General features: G+C 44.3%; 1 protein-coding gene across 7 annotated transcripts in view; it reads right to left on the bottom strand.

The window, feature by feature from the left end:
• The window catches only part of CHD9 (chromodomain helicase DNA binding protein 9), a 219,269-nt gene that overhangs the window by 154,128 nt on the left and 48,103 nt on the right, over nucleotides 1-17,038 (bottom strand). Inside the window, exon 1 of one of the 7 annotated variants that reach the window (XM_040253576.1) lies at nucleotides 2,707-2,764. The exons of the other annotated variants lie outside the window; for them this stretch is intronic. The gene's annotated coding sequence lies outside the window, so the exon portion shown is untranslated. Of the gene's footprint in view, nucleotides 1-2,706; nucleotides 2,765-17,038 lie in introns of those variants that run through there. 7 annotated transcript variants of the gene reach the window in all.

A 17,038-nucleotide genomic window follows, 5' to 3' on the forward strand; every position in this document is an offset into this window, starting at 1 on the left:
AGCACAATATTTTCTTCCTAATATTATTTCCAAAATCCTTAGGACACCATCTTCTCCTAGTTAATCAATCACAACGGTTTTTGTTTTTAAACTCTACAATACCCACTATCCTAAAACTGTTCAAGGATGACAGAGATACCAGAGGCAAGCCTGGGAGGCAACTACTTTGATTTTCCTCAGATCATTTTATGTCTATATTACATGAGGTGGATTTTATAGGAAACTCCCCAAGGATTGAGACCTGCCAAGACTTTGGAGTATACCATGACTATTTAATGTGAAGGGCTTCCCAGGTAGCTCAATGGTAAAGAATCCACCTTAGACAGCAAGATCAAACCAGGTTGAAGGAAATCAACCCTGAATATTCACTGGAAGGACTGATGCTGAAGCTGAAGTCCAATACTCTGGTCACGTGATGTGAAGAACCAACTCAATGGAAAACATCCCGATGCTGGCAAAGATTGAGGGCAGGAGGAGAAGAGGGCATTAGAGGATGAGATGGTTGGATGGCATCACCGCCTCAATGGACATGAGTTTAAGCAAACTCTGGGAGATAGTGAATGACAAGCTTGGAGTGCTGCAGTCCATGGGGTCACAAAGAATAAGACACAACTGAGCAACAGAACAACAGCAGCAAAGAATCTGCCTGATAATGCAGGAGATGCAGGTTTGAGCCCTGCATCTTTTTTGAGCCTCAAAAAAGTCGGACACAACTTAGTGACTAAACAATAACAAGGCAATATAAACAGAAAAGTCTTGAAAGCTACATGGTAGCAAGATATTTTTCATTTAGTAAATATTTTGTTGTTTAATAAAAAATATTTTATGATTTAACAAATATTATTTAACAAAAAATGTTTTGTTGCTCAGTCATGTCCAACTGTTTTGGGACCCCACGGACTGTAGCCCGCCAGGCTCTTCCCATGGGATTTCCCAGGCAAGAATAGGGAAGTGGGTTGCCATTTCCTCCTCCAGGGGATCTTCTTGACCCAGAGATGGAATTGGAGTCTCTCGCGTTGAAGGCGGATTCTTTACAACTGAGCCACCCAGGAAACCCAAAAATAGTATTTATCAAACATTGGTCACATGGAAGGCTCTGTGCTGTTAGCAAAAAGTCACATTTAAATTCAAGTTCTGTATATCTAACATAAAACAAACACTTAATTCATCCTTTTGCACTGCAAAAACCAAAAACAACAACCGCCCCCCTCCACAAAGAGGAATCCCCCCTTAAGTTCCCCTTCCATACATTCAAGTATTTGTAAACCTAATGGTTCTAAGTACCTGTACAATTATGCAGAGTTTAGGCTAAGTAATATTAACAAAAATTCTGTTCAAGATCATAGATGCTTAAGTAAAACTAGAGACTCTGAAATCAGAGAAAAGCTGAGAGTGCAAAACTAAGAAATTAAATTGTGATAATGATTGCATTCATGAAGATAAAGTTTATTTAATGGGGAAGGGCTCTGAAGTACTTATGAGTATTTCACATAAATTGATTAAAAGTCACTATACAGTCAAATCGTAGTCCAAGAAAGTAACTGTGTAACACTGGTAAATAATCACAATTGGAAAAGAAAAAAAAAAAAAAAAAAAAAACCTCGTCTACTTTGTTCTGAAAAGTTTTATTTTCCTTAAGAAAAGGGGCGGGGGAGGGGGCAAAACAAAACCAAAAAAGGAACAAACAGAAACCACTCTGAGCTGGCGACTGCTACAGGCCAGTCAGACACCCAGGCTTTCCGGGTCGTGCGTGGCTTTGGGATGGATCTCCGCGAAGAGAGCCCTGGAACCACCCATCACGTCCCACACCCAGATGCCAAGAAAGCAGCAGTCACGGCGGAGGCCCGACACACACAGGGGCTGGTGGGGTCGGGGCCCCGCTGCAGACGTGGAGAGGCCCTCGGGGCGGGGTATCATAGAGAAGCACTGCGGTCGTAACCCGGACGCCCAGGCCTGGGAAAGCGCCGGGGGCGTCCCGGGCTCCAAGGCACCCAGCACTCGCGCGGGACGCCTTGTCATGAGTCACGGAGGCGAGAAAGCAGGCGGGAGGGGGAAGAAGCTGCAGGATGGAGGCAAGCCCGACCCTCGGGAGGGAAGCGAGCGGACGGGGAGGCCCGGACCTCAAGCGGGGAGGGTAAGGGAGGGGGGTCCTGCCAACCCACGCCCTGCCCGCCCTGCCCTCACCTCCATCCGACGCAACAGGCTCTGCGACCCGGTCTCGACCCCGGGGTCTGCGGGCTGGGAGGCGGGGGCAGCTGCCCGCAGCCATGACAGGCGCGGGGCTGGCCGCGGGCGGGCTGGGCCGCACGTGCGGGCAGCGCCCCATCCCAGGCCTCCCTGGGCGCCCGCCCGCCCCCGGGCGCCGGCCCCTCACCTAGGCGGCCGCGACGCGGCCCGGCCTGCCCCGACCGCCCCCCCGCCTCACCCCGGCCGTGCGGCGGCGGCGGCGGCGGCACGTACTCACCGCCGCTCGCGGGCTCTCGGGCTTCGCCATGACTGAGGCGCCCCCGCCGCCCCGCGCTTCGACCGAGACTGACACGCGCGGCTGGCCGGGCGGGGGCGGCCTCAGGCGACCACCCGGATGACAGAACCCGCCCCCGCCTCTCCCCACCAGTTGAGCAGCGGCCGCTGCCCCGGGGCGCCCCCGGGGCTTCCTCCCCACGCCTGGGGCGGTGGGTGGCAGCGACGGGTGGCGGCGGCACTTACCGGCGGCGCGGCCAGGCCCCCCTGTCAGCGCGGGGCCGGGAGGGAGCGGAGGGAGGAGTGAAGGGGCACCGCCTCCCCCGCGCCGCCACGCACCCGCCTGATTGGCCCAGTTCACTCCCCCAGCGCGACCCCACCAGCCCCTGCGAGCGGCACTCCGGCAGCACCGGCGCGCCATTTGCATATTTGTGCCCGCGCCGCTGATTGGCCCGGGTTCGGAGGGGCGGCCGAGGCCGCGGCAGCTCCCGCCGCCGCTCCCGCAGCGCCGGGCGACCGGGAAGGGAGGATTCCCCTCTGTCGCTCCCCTTCCCACACGACCCGGTCTGACCTGGGGCGGAGGGCGGCGGGGGGCGGGGTCGCTGCCCGGCTCCAACATGGCCCCGCCACGCCGCCGACCCAATCGCGGGTGCGGTTACTCCGGGAGCGCTGGGCGGCCTCGGGGCGGGGAAGTGTTGGGGCCGGGCGCCCTCTGGCCGGAGCGCGGGGCAGTGCAGTGGCCCGGGCTCCCCTCGCCGCCCCGCCGCGGCCGCCACGTCAGGCCGCGCCCTCGCGGCGGCCTCTCCCCTCCCCGCGGCCCCGCCGCCACGTCAGGCCCGGCAGGCACACCCCGGCCGCGAGCTGACCGGCGGCGGTGTCGGCGCCGAGGTCATTCATTCGCTGGGCATTTCCCCGCCAGGCTGGGGTCCGCCGAGGAACTGGGACGGTTTCCGGAGCCTCCCTCTTGACACTGTAGTGATTTCGGACCCCAGATTCTCCCTTCGGTCTGAGAAGGCGGTGGCACACGCCTGTGCCGTAAAATCGGGAGCCAGGAGAGTGTCGCCGCGATGATACAGCGATTCAGTCCAGGTGCTAAGCACCAATCGCGAAAGGGGCGCCAGGCTAAGGAGAGACCCAGCCCCATGTCCCCATCTAGAGAGACCGCGCGCACCTCAAGTGGTGGAGAGCCGGGCTGACACCTCGTCATCCCTATGATCAGGCCCGCGTTCTAAATTGCACAGCTATGAAGGGAAAGAAAGAACAACCTCCTCCGACTCTCCCGCCCCCGACCAAAGAGGGGAAGGAACTGGTCCAAGACTAGGGAGCGTACTAGAAAACCACTGGCTTACGAAGGCCTGGGGACACCTGGGTTCCTACTCTGTCACTAATTAACTGGGTGACCTACATTAAATCATAACGTGTCCCAAGGCCTCGGTTTTCCCTTCTGTGAAATGAAGAGGGTGGACACATTTTCTAAAAGCCTTCCGATTCTAAAAATTCTACGGGTCTCTTAGGTCCTGAGCTGGCTTTAATACCGGATTAAAACTTTAACATCCATATTTGAACGAGAGAAGACAACGGAAGGTTACAAATTCAGTCGGGCTTCCCTCATAGCTCAGTCGGTAAATCATCTGCCTGCAATAGGCAGCACCACCTTATGTTTATTCCCTTTCCCATCCTGCTGCTGCTGCTGCTGCTAAGTCGCTTCTGTCGTGTCGGACTCTGTGCGACCCCATAGACGGCAGCCCACCAGGCTCCCCCGTCCTTGGGATTTCCCATCCTAGAAGGGTGATATTTAACATAACTTTGAGAAGGGATAGACTACCCACTCCAGTATTCTTGGGCTTCCCCTGTGGCTCAGCTGGTAAAGAATTCGCCTGCAGTGTTGGAGATCTGGGTTCGTTCCCTGGGTTGGGAAGATGCCCTGGAGAAGGGAAAGGCTACCCACTCCAGTATTCTGGCCTGGAGAATTCCATGGACTGTATGGGGTCGCAAAGAGTCGGACACGACTGAGCGACTTGCACTGCACTTTCAGTTGACAGAAATCTCTTGAATTTCTGTCTTCACAAAGAAGGATAGCGCAATGTCACTGTGCATGTTTATGCCTGACCAGAATGGAATGGCTGCAGTATACAGACAGCTAGTTGCCAAGTAATTTCACTCTTTATTAAGGCTGTCCAGAGTAGATCAACACAACATCGTTTAGCTGAGATACTGAAAGGGTTGGGAGAAAACCCTGCTGAGGGAGAAGGTACAATTACAGTTTTGATTCCCCTGGATACTTAGTAACAACTACGCTAGGATAAGAATACACATAAAACAGTTCACCTTTGAGCTCCCTAAACTACTTATTTGAATGCCACTTTAGCTAGCAAATTCTACCTGCTGAGTCAAATCTAAGGCCAGAAACATCTCATTTATCTGGCAAGATACTCCATTTAAATGAAACCTTTACCTACTTTACAGAACTCCTCTCCCCAAGAAAACCCACATTTTCTTGAATACAGCCCTTTGAAAAATACACGCTTGGTGATTAAGGACATCGTTATCATTATTACCATTATTGCATTCTATTAAGACCAATGAATGCCCTTAAAATTATGTAGATCTATGTCTCTATAGCTTCATGGCTGCAATCACCATCTGCAGTGATTTGGGAGCCCCCCAAAATTAAGTCTGACACTGTTTCCACTGTTTCCCCATCTATTTCCCATGAAGTGATGGGACCAGATGCCATGATCTTCATTTTCTGAATGTTGAGCTTTAAGACAACTTTTTCACTCTCCTCTTTCACTTTCATCAAGAGGCTTTTCAGTTCCTCTTCACTTTCTGCCATAAGGGTGGTGTCATCTGCATATCTGAGGTTATTGATATTTCTCCCGGCAATCTTGATTCCAGCTTGTGCTTCTTCCAGCCCAGTTTCTCATGATTTACTCTGCATAGAAGTTAAATAAGCAAGGTGACAATATACAGCCTTGACGTACTCCTTTTCCTATTTGGAACCAGTCTGTTGTTCCATGTCCAGTTCTAACTGTTGCTTCCTGACCTGCATATAGGTTTCTGAAGAGGCAGGTCAGGTGGTCTGGTACTCCCATCTCTTTCAGAACTTTTCACTGTATATTGTGATCCACACAGTCAAAGGCTTTGGCATACTCAATAAAGCAGAAATAGATGTTTTTCTGGAACTCTCTTGCTTTTTTGATGATCCAGCGGATGTTGGCAATTTGATCTCTGGTTCCTCTGCCTTTTCTAAAACCAGCTTGAATATCTGGAAGTTCACAGTTCACATATTGCTGAAGCCTGGCTTGGAGAATTTTGAGCATTACTTTACTAGCGTGTGAGATGAGTGCAATTGTGCAGTAGTTTGAGCATTCTTTGGCATTGCCTTTCTTTGGGACTGGAATGAAAACTGACCTTTTCCAGTCCTGTGGCTACTGCTGAGTTTTCCAAATTTGCTGACATATTGAGTGCAGCACTTCAACAGCATCAACTTTCAGGATTTGAAATCCTTCCTACTCCTTGGAAGGAAAGCTATGACCAACCTAGATAGCCTACTGAAAAGCAGAGACATTACTTTGCCAACAAAGGTCCGTCTAGTCAAGGTTATGGTTTTTCAGTGGTCATGTATGGATGTGAGAGTTGGACTGTGAAGAAGGCTGAGCGCCAAAGAATTGATGCTTTGGAACTGTGGTGTTGGAGGAGACTCTTGAGACCCTTGGACCGCAAGGAGATCCAACCAGTCCATCCTAAAAGAGATCAGTCCTGGGTGTTCATTGGAAGGACTGATGCTGAAACTGAAACTCCAATACTTTGGCCACCTCATGCGAAGAGTTGACTCATTGGAAAAGACCCTGATGCTGGGAGGGATTGGGGGCAGGAGGAGAAGGGGATGACAGAGGATGAGATGGCTGGATGGCATCACCGACTCGATGGACATGAGTTTGAGTGAACTCCTGGAGTTGGTGATGGACAGGGAGGCCTGGCGTGCTGTGATTCATGGGGTCGCAAACAGTCGGGCACGATTGAGCGACTGAACTAAACTGAACTGATGTCTCTATAATAAGTTACCTCTAGAATGCTGTTTTATGATTACTTTAGATTTACATCTGTTTATGTCTCCTTTCTCACTACTGGGCTGACACTTTTCCGTTCTTCTACCTAACAACCTTCTTTCCTGTTTTTGTTTGTTTGTTTTTAATGATTCTATTGTACTATGAACTTAGACACAGATAAACTTCTATTATTAGTTTAGACTTTCAAGTTTTGAGTAACGATTTTCTGTGGGACTGCCATGTGGATTAAGCACATGAGGTTCTGTGACATCTGGTTTAACTGCTCAATAACTAGTTTTCACTTATTTCTTAAATCTTAGTAGTATTTTTGATAACTGAAGTTTCTGAATATGTGCACTCTAGAAAAACCAGTGCAAAGGATGGCTCTACATTTTAGGATTTAGAGGCTACATCAGTAAATACTACTTTTTGCAATTTAAATGAATAAGAATCAATAATAATCAATCAAGAATCAACCCTGGGATTTCTTTGGAAGGAATGATGCTGAAGCTGAAACTCCAGTACTTTGGCCACCTCATGAGAAGAGTTGATTCATTGGAAAAGACTCTGATGCTGGGAGGGATTGGGGGCAGGAGGAGAAGGGGACAACAGAGGATGAGATGGCTGGATGTCATCACTGACTCGATGGATGTGAGTCTGAGTGAACTCCAGGAGATGGTGATGAACAGGGAGGCCTGGTGTGCTGCGATTCCTGGGGTCACAAAGAGTCGGACATGACTGAGTGACTGAAATGAACTGAACTGAACTCTAAATCTAGTAATAATGGCCTCAGGCAATGGAATATCCACAACCAGGCAGTAGCAGTGCTTTCTCCAGGTCCCTCTATCCCACTCTAAAAATGGTTCCATTCCTACCCAAAGTCTTTCAAACCCAAAAGATCCCATATCTGCAGACACAATGTTTCAGGTCTCTAGGAAGCTGTGCTATGTCAGGCAGCTGTTCTTCACACCCTGAATGAAGCATTCTACAAGTGTATCTGGTCGGTACCATTTACTGAAATCTAACTAGTCCCAAGCACTGTGTAAGGGTTTATAAGGGTTTAGCTCAGGAAGCTAGCAACTTCCAGCTTTTTTATAGTATTAATTACATAATTTTATTTTATTTTCCATTCACAGTGACTCTATGAGAAAGGGATTATTCTCCCCTATTTTACAGATGGAAAGGGTTAAAAATCTTGTCCTGGTTACACAATCACTGAGTAGCAGAGATAGGATTCAAACTTTAAAAAGCCTGTAACTCTTAGTCATTATACTATATCCCTCCCTGAGCTTTCATTTCCAATTCCAAGTTTACTAAGGAAACTTACTAACTAATTTGGCACCTTGTAAGGAAGAATTCCCCGCATAGCCATTTTGGTAGAGATTACCAAGAAAGGAATATCTCAAAATGCATATAGTGTATCAAACTTGGCATTTTCTTGCAAGTTTGAGAGGGTATGAACCAATGCTCTGGTACTGTGCACTTTGGGGAATAACTGGTAAAATCAAGATTCTAAGATGGCAAAACTAAGGATTAGACCCTACTTCAGTGAGACCTACCGAAGGGATGCCCACAGAACAGTCAAAACAACCTTAAAGAAAGAAGAAAGTTGGAGGATGCTCACTTCCTGACTTCAAAACTTACTACAGCATTGCAGAAATTGGACAGTGTGGTACTGGTACAAGGATAGACATACAGATCAATGGAAAAGAATTGAGAGTCCAGAAAAAACCTTTACATTTATAGTTAATTGATTATCAACAAGACTGCCAAGACATTTAAATTGAGAATGGCAACTATATGTGCTAGAGAATGAAGTTGGATTCCTACCTCACACCAAATACAAAAAAGAATAAATGAAAAAGGATCATAGACCCAAATGTAAGAGGTAAAATTATAGCACTCTAAGAAGAAAACATAGGAGTAAATCTTTAGGAACTTGGGTTAGGCAATGGTTTCATATATATGATACCAAAAGCATAAAGAATAAAATAAAATATAAATTGGACTTCATTACAATAGAAAAACTTTTGCACAAGCAACCAAAGGAAAAAAATAGATAAACTGAATGTCAAAATAGAAAACTTCTGTGCTTCAAAGGACACTATTAAGAAAATGCAAAGAAAGACACCTACAGAATGACAGAAAATATCTGCAAATCATACATCTGATAAAGGTATAGTATGCAGAATATATAAAGATCCCTTACAACTCAGCCATTTTTTAAAAATCCAATTTTAAAATAGGCAAAGTATTTTTGAATAGACGTTTCTTTTATGAAGATATACCACAGCCAATATGAGAAATGCACTCTAATAATTGGTAGTTATTAATGAAATGCAAATCAAAACCACAGTGAAATATGACTTCACATCCATTAGGATGGCTATCGTAAAAAAGACTGGCAATAACAAATGTCCGTGAGGATGTGGAGAAGTTAGAACCCTCATACATTGCTGGTAGGAAAATATTCAAAAAATGGTGCAGCCACTTTGGTCAACAGTCCTTCCAAAGGTTAACATAGTTATTATATGACCCAGAAGCCCCAATGAGATGAACACATGTGTATAACTTACACACAGATGTTCATAGCAGTGTTATTCATAATAGCGCCAAAGTGGAAACAACCCAAATATCCATCAAATGACGAACTGAACCAAAGTGTTACATCACAATGGAAAATTATACAACCATAAAAAGAATTGATTGACTACTGCTACCTGGTACAACATGGAAGAAGCTTGAAAACATTCTGCAGAATGATAAGAGCCAGATATAAGAGCCCATATATATGGTTCCATTTACATGAAATGTCCAGACTAAGGAATCAGGGGAGAAACGAAGTGGATTAGTGGTTGCCTACGGCTAGGTTGGGGAGAAAGAGGTGAAGAATGAAGAGTGACTGATAATAGATACTTATGGGAGGGTGGGGAATAATGAAAATGTTCTAAAATTAGATTGTGGTGATGTTTGTACAACTAAATACCACTAAAATGTGAATTTTTATGGTAGGTAAATACTATTTCAATAAAGCTGTTTTTTAAAAAGTAATGCCTACCAGCAACTTTCAACTCTCTTACAGTATTACAATCATTAAATTCATATATTAATATATGCTGCTAAGTCACTTCAGTCGTGTCCGACTCTGTGTGACCCCATACTCGGCAGCCCACCAGGCTCCCCCGCCCTCGGGATTCTCCAGGCAAGAACACTGGAGTGGGTTGCCATTTCCTTCTCCAATGCATGAAAGTGAAGTCACTCAGTCGTGTCTGATTCTTTGTGACCCCATGGACTGCAGCCTACCAGACTCCTCCATCCATAGGATTTTCCGGGCAAGAGTATTGGAGTGGGGTGCCATTGCCTTCCCTGATATTTATGTATATATGTATATATATATATATATATATACACACACACACACACATGTTGAGCAAAAGGAATAGATACATTTTAATTATATTTATCAATTAAGCAGCAAATAATTTTTTAAATCTGAAGATTATTGGAGTGGCACTGTTATTTCTCACATTGAGCTCACCAGTTTGGTGACTTCGGGGTAATTTACATGCATTTACTCAGGGAGTTGGTGACAGACAGGGAGGCCTGGCATGCTGCGGTTCATGGGGTCACTAAGAGTCGGACACAACTGAGCGACTGCACTGAACTGAACTGAAATACCCTCACCATGTATGTCTACCAGGCTGGGAACTATGTTGGCTACAGAAGAAGGGATTGTTATTCCCATATAAATAATCATGAATTATTAGTAATAAATACTGAACAAATGTGTGTAGATAAAATATTTTTTTCATTCATCTTCTTTGACATTCATTCACAGGTTGAAGCACTAAGTAAATGTTCTTTCACAGAGTACACTTTTGTAATCTTTTACACATTTTATGTAGATTCATAAAATGTTTTATGCCCCATTATATTATGGGATCTAACATGATTTCCATCTTTCTGCAATTATAAGTAGTAGCTTGAGGAGTTTAGATACTTTTCCACTTTAGGAAAGGAATCTGAAAGGAACTTTAGTTGGTTCATGTGTGTGTGAATGCATGCACTCAGTTGTGTCTGATTCTTTGACCCCATGGACTTGCCAGGCTCCTCTGTCCAGAGGATTTTTCAGCCAAGAATACTGGAGTGGGTTGCCATTTCCTTCAGTAGTGAGTAAAAACTAACTTCACATTAGCCCCTGGGTGTTGTGAAATTTCCTGAATTCCATGGAAAATACAGGTTCTTTTTAGAACAGGGGTAAAGGACATCACTAGAAAGCTCTTTAGCTTTCCTTTTCAGGCTCTTGTTCAAGCAAATAGAAAAGAGGGTCGGCTTTCAGTTGTAGCTTAGAGCACCTCAAAGATCAATTAAAAGTATGTTCAGCACTGTTTTCAAATCTAGAGGCTGCTGATAAAAACATCCAAAGGATATATTCAGCCAGGCGGCCATTCTTCAGACTCTTATCTTAGGCCTGCTTAATCAGGGAAAGACCTTAGAGTCTCTAAATTGTATCTATTTTATCCCCTGCTTTTAGTTAGGAATATACCTCAAAGCATGATCCTGCTTGACAGTTCAAATCTTTCACTGTTTTGATTTTCTACAGTTGCTTGTCCTGGGAATCTCCTGGCGGTTCAAGGGTAGGACTGCATGCTCTCACTGCCAAGAGTCTGGGTTTGATCCCTGGTCAGGAAACTAAGATCCCACATGCTTCATGGCATGGCAAAAAACAACAACAACAACAACAACAACACACAACAGTTGCTTGTCCTAATCTTAAAAGAGGTTTTGCTGTTTTCCTTGATAAGACATCCTGAGTATTTTATTCCCTCTCTTTGTCCATCTGCTTTTCTTTGGGTAACATAAACACTCCTGGAGAAGTTTCTAAATCAAGTTTGAGGGGATGAAATGTATAATGTGCAGCTGCTATTTAAGAAATTAATTCATTCAACAAATATTTAAAGAATATCTGTGAATGGGAATTCCCTGGTGGTCTTGCAGTTAGGCCTCGACGCTTTCACTGCCTAGGGCAGTGAAACCAGGAAAGTCATAGAGATTAAGCCTTCTATAGGCTTATATTTGATTTCTCCATTACAGATATTTGGGCTTCCCAGGTGGTACAGTGGTAAAGAAACAGCCTGCCAGTGCAGGAGATGCAAGAGACAAATGTTCGATCCCTGGGTCAGGGAGATCCCTTGGGGTAGGAAATGGCAACCCACTCCAGTATTCTTGCCTGGGAAATCCCACGGACAGAGGAGCCTGGAGGGTTACAGTTCATGGGGTGGCAAAGAGTCAGACACAACTGAGCACACACACACACACACACACACACGCAGATTTCTGACAAACATCCCACCTTCCAGAAAGTCTGGATGGGTAGAGAACTCAAAAATAGTATGTCAGAGAGTATGTGGGTTCAATCTCTAGTGAGAGAACTAAGATCCTGCAAGCCTCATGGTGCGGCCAAAAAAGAAAAGAAAAGAATACCTGTGAGGCGTCAGGTGCGGTGCTAGGTGCTGGAAATATAACAGTGAAAAAATAGGCATGGCCCTTTGACTTGTGACAAGTTTTGTAAAGTAAATAAACACCCACTAATTAATTACTTTTATTAATTTCCTAATACTTAACTTACAGATACTATGATTGGTGCACTTAAAAAAAAAAAAAGTATGCTCTACATCACAGAGCCTAAGGACTAATGGAGACTAGACATGTATTTTTCTAATCAACGAGTTTGTTTTAGAAGTATTATGGGCATCTTATTTCAAGGAGAAATCCATCCTGGTGCAATTGAAATCCATCTTTCAGATTCAAGAAAGAGAAAATTGCCCCAGGTTTCCTGTGGATATTTCTTGACTTGTTTTTCCTTATTCATTATAGCCACGACTATAATTTGGTCACCATCTTTCCATAATCCGATCGGCCAGGTTTCATACTTCCTGTTGTGTCTTGGAAAGAGCTTACAGATCTCATGTATTATTGCTAAGAATAAAATCTTTAACAATTACTTTAGTCTTGTATTTTTTTAAAAAATTGAGTGTTTTTTTTTTTCTTGCCTCATATGGATTTCTTCAGAAGGGCTATCTTTCTTATTAAGATCATCTTTTAAAGCACTTTTATCAGGGAAACATACCATCTCTTATGTAAAAGCATGAGGGGATTATTGGAATTCTTGGACATTCTGGTTGAGGATACATATTAATTATAGTTGTTTTCTCTGCACTGAACCCCATGGTTTGTTTTGTAGAGAATGAGTAACAACATGCCAACCAGGAAAATTAATTCCAGGTTACATGATTGAAAAAAAATTGTTTTAAATTCAAGAGCAGAGAGGCCTTAGAAAGCTTTGCTGAAAATAAATCAGTGTAGCTTTTTTCCCCTCTGGTTACCATTACACAGTAAGCAGTTAGTAACCCTGAACTTTTTTTTTTTTTTTTTGGCTGCTCTTCATAGCTTGGGGGATCTCATCTTATTTCCCCAACCAGGGATTGAACTTGGGCCCCCAGGAGTGAAATCAAGGAGTACTAACTACTGGACCATCAGGGAATTCCCAGATCCTGCACAACTGAAGTAGAAGTCTTTATGACAACAAGCAAAGGAACTGAGTCAATGTTTCTTAAAACAAGATATTGATAGAAATTAAGCCTCTCAGTCGGTAAAGAATCTGCCTGCAATGCAGGAGACTGGCGTTTGATTCCTAGGTTGGGAAAATCCCCTGGAGAAGGAAATGGCAACCCACTCCAGTATTCTTGCCTGGGAAATCCCATGGACAGAGGAGCCTGGTGGGGTACAATCCATGGGGTCGCAAGAGTCGGACACAACTTTGTGACTAAACCACCATAGGCACAAATTTGATTTCTCCAACATTACAGATATTTGACAAACATCCCACCTTCCAAAAAATTTGGTTGGGTAGAAACCTCAAAAACAGTACGTCAGAAAACTGAATTTGTTCCAAAATGAGGCCAGTTCTGCCACACTGATAGACTGTATTTGAGTGATGGCTAGTAACAAGATAAAAGACTAAAATGTTAGGCCAAATCCTCTGGATATCAAATATATAATTGAATTTACCCCTTTTCACAGTTTATCTCAGTGTCACAGAGGTCTGCCTAGCTTTTTCTCATAGTTAGCAATTTTTTGCTAATCCTGTGGAACCCTGTGTGCAGCACACAGTACCCTGGCTCCTGGGGGACACTTCTCTTTGGGTTCCCTTTGCAGAGTGTGTGCTATTTGGCAGGGACATGCTGAGTGATGTGTGCAAACTATAAGTAATGTCAGGCTAGAGCTTGCTCACTCTCTGCCACTCCCCTTTCTAAATAAACGAAAGGGACTGCAGGCTTTTCTGTTCCTCAAACACACCACTCTCCTTGTTTTGGGATTTTTTTCACCCTCTATTCCCTCTGCGTTACCGTAGGCTCTGGGTTCAGCTGCTCCTTCAGATTTTGCAAAAATGATTCCTCTTAGAGGCTTTCCTCGACGCCTGATTACTCAGTGTGTTTCCTTCTTAACACCACAGTCGAGTTTGTGTGTTTGTCTCTGCCCATTAGAAAGCAAGATTCTGGAGGCCGAGGCAGGGCCAGTCTTGCTCCTGGAAATATTTCCAGCACCTAGAACACGAGTGCTCAGGAAATGTGTATTTTCACTACTGTATTTATAATAGATAACCAACAAAGACCTGCTGTATAGCACAGGGAATTCTCCTCAATATTCTGTGATAACCTGAATGAGAAAAGAATTGAAAAAGAATAGGTACACCTGTATGTATGACTGAATGACTTTCCTATACACCTGAAACTAACACAACATGTTCATCAACTATGCTCCGACAAAAAAAAAAAAAAAAAAAAAAACTCTCATTAAAAAAAGATAAATGTCTATTTTATACTGATGAACTGCTTACCCAACATATCTGTAATGTCCTGGCTGGAAGAACTGTTGTCATTTGGGGTTATCCCACCTGGTTTGGAACAAGATACTGGAAGCCTCGGCTGGAGATTCTTAAACCTTACTGCATACTAGCATCACTGGGGAAACTTAAAAACTACCTTTGCTTAGACCCTGCCCCAACCTAGGGGTGATGGGTCTCAGGCACCAATATGTTTTAAAAGCTCTTTGTGTCTTTGCTTGTGTAACCAAGGTAGAAAGTACTGGTCTAAGTGACAGCGAACTGAATACCCAACTACCATGCTCTTGTCCTCTAGGTGAGTCATTCCTGTGTCACCTCTGTTTAGGGAAACTCAAAGTGTTCTTTAGACTACCTCTGTGGCTTCTGAATACCTGCCTTGTTATCACAAAGGGGCAGAATTTGGCATAAACCAGATGAAAAATTAACTTCTCAGGAAAAAGACAAGGTGTTCAAGTAACCTAGGTTCATCTGTTAGTTGTTATTTAGTCTCTAAGTCATGTCCAACTCTTTGCAACCCAGCGAGGCTCCTCTGTCCATGGGATTTCTCAGGTAAGAATACTGGCGTGGGTTGTCATTTCCTACTCCAGGGGATTCTTCCTGACCAGGGATTGAACCTGCATCTCCTGCAATGGGACAGGAGGATTCTTTACCACTGAGCCACCTGGGAAGCCCTCATCTGTTAATACCTGCTCTGAAAACCTCAAACTCAAAGGGGAAAGTTCCAGGACTTTTCTTCCTTCATAAAAGAAAGTCATCAACAAACTTCTTCATTTAGCTGTAGAAATCAGAGGCAATCACTCAAGTGCAAAGCAAGCAAAAAAACAATGCTCCCAGAAGAGGGATGTGTCCAAATTCCATCTTCTTTGTAAGAAACAGAGATCAAGTAGTGGTTGGCTCAGAAACACTTGTCCAAGGACTTCGCTGGTGGTCCAGTGGCTAAGACTCTGAGCTCCCAATGCAGGGGGCCCAGGTTCCATTCTGGGTTAGGGAACTAGATCCCACATGCTGCCACTAAAGATCTCTCGTGGTTCAGTGAAGACCAAGATCCCCTGGATTGCAACTAAGACCCCAAACAGCCAAATAGATACATAAATACTAAAAAAAAAAAAAAAAAGGAAAAGAAACACTTGTCCATACTTTTTGTTATGGCAAACTCTAAACTTTTAGACCTTACATAAAATTGAGACCTCTTTTTTTTTTTTAAGGAAAAGCAATGGTTATTGGTATTTTCCTCAAACTGTGCAACTTAATAAACTGTTTTCTTCTATATTTTTCAAAACCACCATGAGAACTATTCACAAAAGCTAGATTCATGCTAAAAGTCCATGTTGTTTCCCCTCCAGTTAGAAAACCTAAATAACTATAATAAAATGAGCATACACACAGGATTAGAAGTAGAAATATTTGAGTTACCATTCAGGCCCTATCACTTGCCAACTGAATGAACGGTCAGCAATTTTTCTTGCCTATTAAATGAGAATCAGAACACCTATGCTCCCTGCCCCACATCGTTGTTTCTTGCTAGTAATATTCACAAACTTTCTCTGAAAATGTTGCAGTGTGCAAATGAAAATTACTGGGCGAGAGGGAGGCTCAAGAGGCAAGGGATTCAAGTTGCTGTATGGCCAAAACCAATACAACATTGTAAAGCAATTATCCTCTAATTTAAAAATTAATTTTAAAAAATAAAAATTACTGGTCTCCCGTCTTACAATGAACTTTTAAGCAAAAAACAAACAACTACAAAAAAAAACCCAGTGGTTACAGTAATTAGAAATGTTCACCCAGGATATACGAAGTGTCCAACAAAGTGCTGAAGAAGTTGTCCCTGAATCCATTAAACCAGATCACCCAACAGGGAAAGCCATTTCCTCTGCAACAGGAGAAACTCAGCTCGGCCGAATCCAGAAATAACACAATAAATCCACTTATTCATCCCCAAAAGTCTATTTCCACCCTTTAAAGTTCTTTCATCTTCCGCAAAAGATGTCTAGGCTATGGAAGGGACTATTTAAATTCAGAAAGCCTTGGGGCTCCCCTGGTGGCTCAGGAGTACAGAATCCACCTGCCAATGCAGGAGACAGGGGTTTAATCCCTGACCCAGGAGGATCCCACATGCTGCAGGGTAGCTAAACCCATATACCACAGCTACTGGGCCTGTGCTCTAGAGCCCAGGAACTGCAACTACTGAGGCCCAAGAGCCCTAGAGCCCGTGTTCCCCAGTGAGAAGCCACCGTAATGAGAAGCCCTCCTGCCACAAGAGAGTAGCCCCCTCTCGCCACAACTAGAGAAAAGCCCAAGCAGCCACAAAGACCAAGCACAGCTAAAAATAAATGAATAAAATTATTTAAAAATCAATAAATTCAGAGAGCCTCTATCTAGTCAAGATCAGGGCACTGAACTTGAATAGCTATGAGTTTAAAATTCTATTCCAGAGTTTCAGTAGGTAAGAGGATATAGAAAGTTGCAAGTTGATGGCAGTTTTGCAGTTGATCCCAGGACAGCTTAAAACAGAACTCCTGCCTCCTAACTTCTCAAGGTTAAAAGCAACCTTAGAGGTTGTCTGGCTGAGAATATGCTGGGACAGGTATGGATTAGAATCCTATGTGGTCCTGGTAAG

Source organism: Oryx dammah, unplaced genomic scaffold (genome assembly GCF_014754425.2).
Source record: "Oryx dammah isolate SB20612 unplaced genomic scaffold, SCBI_Odam_1.1 HiC_scaffold_13, whole genome shotgun sequence".
Taxonomy (NCBI): Eukaryota; Metazoa; Chordata; class Mammalia; order Artiodactyla; family Bovidae; genus Oryx; species Oryx dammah.